The following is a 6,624-nucleotide window of genomic DNA, read 5'->3' as shown; positions in this document are numbered from 1 at the left end:
ATTCAGGGCAACTCAAAGTCCATATTCGACTTGTTTTTTGTAAGTGGTTCAATTACAGCCGAAACTTCCTGTGAGGTAATGCCTGGTATCTCGGACCATTCTGCAGTATTGCTAGAATTGACTGGTGCAGCAATTAAACGTAATATCCCAACGTCTAGCTTCCCTAACTTTTCACGAGCAGATGATGTCTCTATCATTGACATGCTTTCCTTCAATTTAGATATTTTCTTACCCTATTCTGGAGATATAAACAGTCTTTGGCATCAATTCAAAATAAACGTAAAAGAATGCATCGATAAATATTTTCCCCGTATTGTAATGAAGTCGAAGCGCAAAAACGCCTGGATCTCTCGGGACTCAGTGCGGTTACAAAGACAACTCAAGAGGCTAAAGAAAAAAACGAAAATCTAGAAGCTCTTCCTATAGTGCGCAGAAAATAGCGGATATTAATTTACAGCTAAAAACACAAGGACGAACTGACAAACAACGGCATTTCGGAGAGTCCGTACCTAATTTTATACGCGCGTCCCCCGAGCAATTCTGGCGGCACATACATCGTAAAAAAATTTGACTTACTTTACAGTAAATCTGCTGGTAATTTGTGACCGAACACTTTTCCGTTAATTAAGAACGGTCATTTCCGTAGAACGGACAACTGTAAAAGAGAGACCGTAATACAAGATACGAGTGCTTCTGTACCTAGAAAACGTAAGACTGTATTCTGAATCTGTACTATAACCATTAAAGTAAGGTGCTTCTCGTATTCAGAAAACGTAACACGCTGTATGCGGAATCTGTACTATAACCGTTCAAATACAGGTGCTTACCGTCTTCAGAAAACGAAAGACTCCGTATGTTGAATCTGTACTATATCAGTTAAAGTACAGGTGCTTCCCGTATTTCGTCTTGCAGAGCATATCCATTGCTCGCAGAATGTGCCATCGGGGACAAGATTGCCCAGGACGTGCGAGAGCCGAACAAATTTTATTGGTGCACTATTTGCTGAGATCAGCCGTGCTAACATCTGCGTTCGGAATGTGCAGATGTGACCCACTGTTTTCAGCGGTCTTGAACAGAAATGCAATTTGGTCGATGTTTGCACTTCCAGGGTACTTCTGTCCACGATAGTACATCTCCTTCATTGCAAATGTCATGAAGTCATCTCATAGCCGCAGCAACAGGTCACTATTGAGAAAATTGTCTTGCCAACATACTGACATGGCTGCAGAGACTTGAAGCCATGACAGTTACTTTGCACTTTGTGATATGAATGCATTGCATATATATACAAAAAGGTGCAACATTTCAGTCCTCAAGTTGTTAGATCACAGAAGCAACTTTATTTTCTTCAATCACTCGTCTTGCACTTTCCTGGTGAAAGTTGATCTTGACCCCAAATGCTTGCAAGGATTAACTTGCTGCTGTTAGGAGACACAAATAGTATTCATGAATATCCATCTTAAAGAAAGCGGCGAAAAAGTATATTCACGCAACACGACAAAGCAGTAATTTTTGTGTTAGAAAAACATGTGAGTAGACCACCATTGTTGGAACAAGGGATTTCGCTGTAGCCAACATTTCGACATGGGTGCTTGTCATCAGGGTAGCAAATGTTTTCCTTGGCTTGTTTTGGATTAGGCATAGCTCACTGGCGCCTAGCCTCATTGGGGGAGAAGGTGGTGCATACAATAGGTCAACAGAAGTCAAAGTGTTAAAATAAACGAAGGAAGGGTGTGCTTAGCAGTGGTGATTGTGATGAAGCGGGAATCAGCACTGCTGCCAGTTCTTGCTAAGAGTAGGCGTGACCAAAACAGAAAATGATGTACAAAAGTAAGCAGTCATTAATCCAGTAGACCTAATCTTGCCAGAAGACAAAATATGTATTAAGATAAACAGTTTGCACATTTGAAAAAAGGAAACGAAGAATTAAGAAAAATAAATTTTGTATGAACATGCATCGGTTTAAGATCACTGTAAATGGTAAATGAAGGCAAATTATGAATACGTATTTTGTTGAAAGCCGATGAAGAAAAGATATATTAACCAAATATTAAAAAATAGGGTCAATAAAAATAAATTGCGTATGACCATAAAGTAGTAAAGAACAGCCTCTGAAAAAAATGGGATGGACAATATGATTACCAGGTGCAAGATTGCAAAACGTCCAGCTCTGTTTATATTCATGCTGCTATTGACGGCTTCAAGATCCTGTCTTTCTGTGGAACCTTTGTCTTACTTGAACAAGGAAATGGGTCATTTTTAAACAAGTAAGTTCAAATGCTGTTCAAAGCTTCAACATTATTATGATGAAAGAAAATGTTATGGGCAGTTCTCCTGGGTGTGCCTTCATTCATCAGTTATTTCCGCAGGTGGAAGCTCAAAATTTAGTGGTCTAAATGGACCTTAGCTCCTGGCATACCATTAGCTGGTCTTTTTTCAACGCAGATGCCTGCACATTATATGTGTTGGCAGGAGTGCTCACGAACTACATTATACTTGTTGCAACAACTAAAGTGAAACTTGGTAACAGTGAGTGAAAAAAAAACAGCATTCCACAATACTGATTCAAGTCATATGGAAAAGTTGCTCAAGTTATTGTACACCCCGAACCCCACATAGACCCAGTTATACACCACAATGATTCTCATGGTGTCAATCATGCTATTTTAACACTAGGCATCAAGTGAGGAGAATAAGGGGATAAGAGGGCACAATTCTTTTTGTTAGAACATCAAATGTGCTTTACATTAATGCTACATTCTAACTAACAGAGGAGCAGCTGGTTTGTGAGATAGTGACCAATGCATACGAAAACTAATGACATGCAGCAGAATGTTGCCGATGAGGTGTTATGCGCACAGGTGCACTCTTTCACACAAAATGACATCCTGCAGTCAAACCTTGTGCCAACATTTGAGTTTGAAAAACACCACAGTGGAAAGCAGAGTGCTAAATTTGTTGAAAATTACTAAAAAATATTCGATTATTCATTATCCTTGCTGTTCTTTAAAGATTCACAGACCCTTCCCTGCGGGTGCTGAAAACAGGCACCCTGCTTTTAGTCGTAGCAACAATGATCTGTGGCAGAGACAAGAAGAAATGCTCATGAAGTTTATGCAAGAGTATAGCCTACAAATTACACCGCATTTCACATTCCAATGTGGTAGAAGAGGAAGACGAAAAAAACTATTTTTTGGTGGACGATGCATACCCCAAAGCAGAAGAAACAAGTGTACCCTAACCATTGCTGTTGCCGATGCCTGTGCAGTAGCAGTTACATATAATATGGCAGTTACAATTCTTTTTGCACAAGCACTGCAAGCTGCTGCCAGTATACCAGTACACAGATTTAACACATTTAGGGCAAGTTAAAGCTCTCTAATGGATTTATCTCATATGACGCAATTGGAATGCAATCTTCTGCAAATAAGTGAAGCGCGATGTGCCATGTCATACAATGAAACACCATTGAAGAATCTGAATCACCACCTGGGCAATGACGAGGTAAAGAGTGTGTTCTGTGTAAAGTAGTGCACCTGTTTAACCTAAAGCTGTGGAGAATGCATTTAGTGTCAGCTGTGAAGGTTTCTAATTTTAATACCAAAGTAAAAACCTTCATGCAGTTTTGCAAAACGCAAACCCCCTACCTTTTTGTTGTTCAAAGGTAACGACACACAGGGCCATATGTACATTATAGGTTTCGTTCCCAAACAATCAAAGTGAATAGCACCCCCCCTAAGTGTTGCGTGCCTTCTGTCTCACATTTACTGTCAAAAATTTTTAGCGTCGGATGCTGCGATCGGCAGAGAAACGGATTTCTGGAGCAATATAACGTATTAAGTGCTGTGATCTCAGTACTTTCACTGCTGTTTAAACATTATTGTGTCTTACAACGTTACAACCCTCATGAGGTATTTAGTAGTCTGGATTATAAAGTTTTCCAGAATTACAACGCAGGACAGATTTTATTCCACTGAAAGTATGTCATCACGCCAATGATTCTTGCATTTGGTGCTAGATTTGTTCCTATTTAGTTCAGTTGGAATGTGTGTGCGCATTGTCAGCGATATCGCTTGACATGTTTTAGATTGCCTATTTTTCCAATTCCCACATCAAAGGTGTTACGATAACGACTGCTATCTGACAGTCGCATTAGGGAGAGAGTGAGAGAGGAAAGGCGGGATAGTTACAGTGGGATTAGGTTTCTGAAATGAGAACTACGGTAAATTTACAGCACGACGACAATTTCATGAGGACAATGCATGGCATCGGTTTTTGATGACAATGTAATGACCAAGCTGGAAGGACGAAGCTAGATTGACGAGGAAAGAACGATCACGATGTCAGCATGACGCTAGTATAGAAACGAAGGCGTGATGATGACTGCAGGGCGGCCGCGCAATGATGCTAATGGCATGACAATGGTACGAGGAGAGTGGTATGTCGACAATGGTGTGATGACGACTTAACTGCGAAGACTGTACGACAACGATAGCGTCACAAAGACGGCATGAGAAGAGTCGAAGAACGAGGCTAGAATGCCGACGATGACGATGTCATGACGGCCTCACTGAGAAGGCATGACAACAAATAGATGACAGCTGCTTGACAAAGACAGAAAGGCAAGGACGGCATTGCGAGAGCCGGATGCTGAGCCTGGAATGAAGATAATGCAATCAGCATGATGTCTTCAAAATCACCATTACATATCAATGGCCAAGCTACCAGACAACTATGGTAATCGGGGCGGCGTTGAAGGTTTGTGTACAACTGCATGGCCATGGTCAGCAGATGATCCTTAAATGACGATGCAACAATTAAGAAGGCACCACGAAAGTTGGATGACCCACCTGGGCTATTCACAGCACGACCACCACGGTGGCAGGAATACCACGAGCTCATACCTAGTGGCCCAAGGTATAAGACAACTTGGGTCGCTGGGTCCACTTGGTCAGCGTATAAGGCATGATGACAACGGTATCACGAATATCAGAGGACAAAGCAATAATAACAGTGAAAGGATCAGGAAGACCTCACTATTGTGGTGTGACAACGAATACATGACGACTGCATGACGATGATCGCGCCACGACGACCGCGTCACGAGAGTCGGATGACAAATCAGGGATGGACGCAACGCGATGACCCCGATGATAACACCGTCACGAACTCAATTATCTAGTGGGCCAATGTATTTGACAGCTTTGACCACTGAATCGGCATGGAGGATGTGACGACGATGACTGCATGACTAGAGTTTGGTGACGACGATTTGATGACGATGATGTAACAACAAGACGGCATCACGGCCATGCGCACATACTTTGTGGCTGAGCTCTTAGACAACTCCGGACACAGGTTCGGTGTATTCTGCTCGAGAGCACAGACAGACAGACAGACAGACAGACAGACAGACAGACAGACAGACAGACAGACAGACAGACAGATAGATAGATAGATACATAGATAGATAGATAGATAGATAGATAGATAGATAGATAGATAGATAGATAGATAGATAGATAGATAGATAGATAGATAGATAGATAGATAGATAGATAGATAGATAGATAGATAGGCTAAAACGGGCTGAAATATGCAAACAATGCTAATTGCAGCCATTGTAGAGGTCAATAAATATCCTTATGAGGCTCACGCAACATCATTTGTTATGGGGCGCACTGAGCGCAACTTGTAAGGGGTGTGCGAATACTTATTTTTGAAACGAAATCGAATCCGAATCAAATAGTTTTAGAATGAGGAAAAGCAGTTATCAAAATTAATATGAAAAGATGTACGTATTCCGGTTTCTTAAGGTTAATAAGTTGATGTCATTACACAGTGCGCTATGATACGTTGCTTAATGAAACCAAAAATGGAGAACAAGGGAGAAAGAGTAGTTCCTGCGAACACACAGAGCTCTTAAGACAGTGCGAATGATCACTCGACAGACTGTGACGTATGGCTACCTAAGTGACGTAGCCTGCTCCACTATGCAAGTTCCCATGCTTTATGTCTATACCACGCCTGCAGGGGTGAACATTCGCAGTACGTTTGCTCCAGTGTTATGTTTGTTTGGGCGCAGTTGATGTTTAGAAATATTCGAAAAGTATTCCAAAATATTCACATTTACGAATAGCGACTATTCGATTGGAAGACCGACTCGAGGAAGGCAGAATGCGGTTATTGTTCGTTAGCTTCGAATATTCGCACGCGTATACTTCTTTTATTGCATAAACCAGCCGCCCACAACTCAAGTGCTCCCACTGCAAATTCCTCCACGTCACGTAGGAGGTTTTTCATGCATTTCTACGCCGCAATTCAAGTGTATGATATACTACCCATTACATTTTCTTGGCGAGACACCTACGTGAAATTTGCAGAAAGTGGTAAAGATGCTTGGCACACATGCTACTATGTGTGAAATTAGTTATATGGCCTCATCAGGGTCCGCTCACCCACGATTTTATTGCACTGCCTCGTGGCCGGTACACATATCGAACATTTGCAAGTATGCATATTCTGCTCCGATTATAGGATGAGTCCACCAACTCAATACATCTGGGTGCATATTTTGCGAGATACGGTAACTTTACCTGGCGAAACAAAACGTGCGAATAACTC

The sequence above is a fragment of the Dermacentor variabilis genome, chromosome 3, assembly GCF_050947875.1.
Source record: "Dermacentor variabilis isolate Ectoservices chromosome 3, ASM5094787v1, whole genome shotgun sequence".
NCBI lineage: Eukaryota > Metazoa > Arthropoda > Arachnida > Ixodida > Ixodidae > Dermacentor > Dermacentor variabilis.
The sequence above is the reverse complement of the archived record's forward strand: the minus strand, read 5'-3'. Positions refer to the sequence as shown.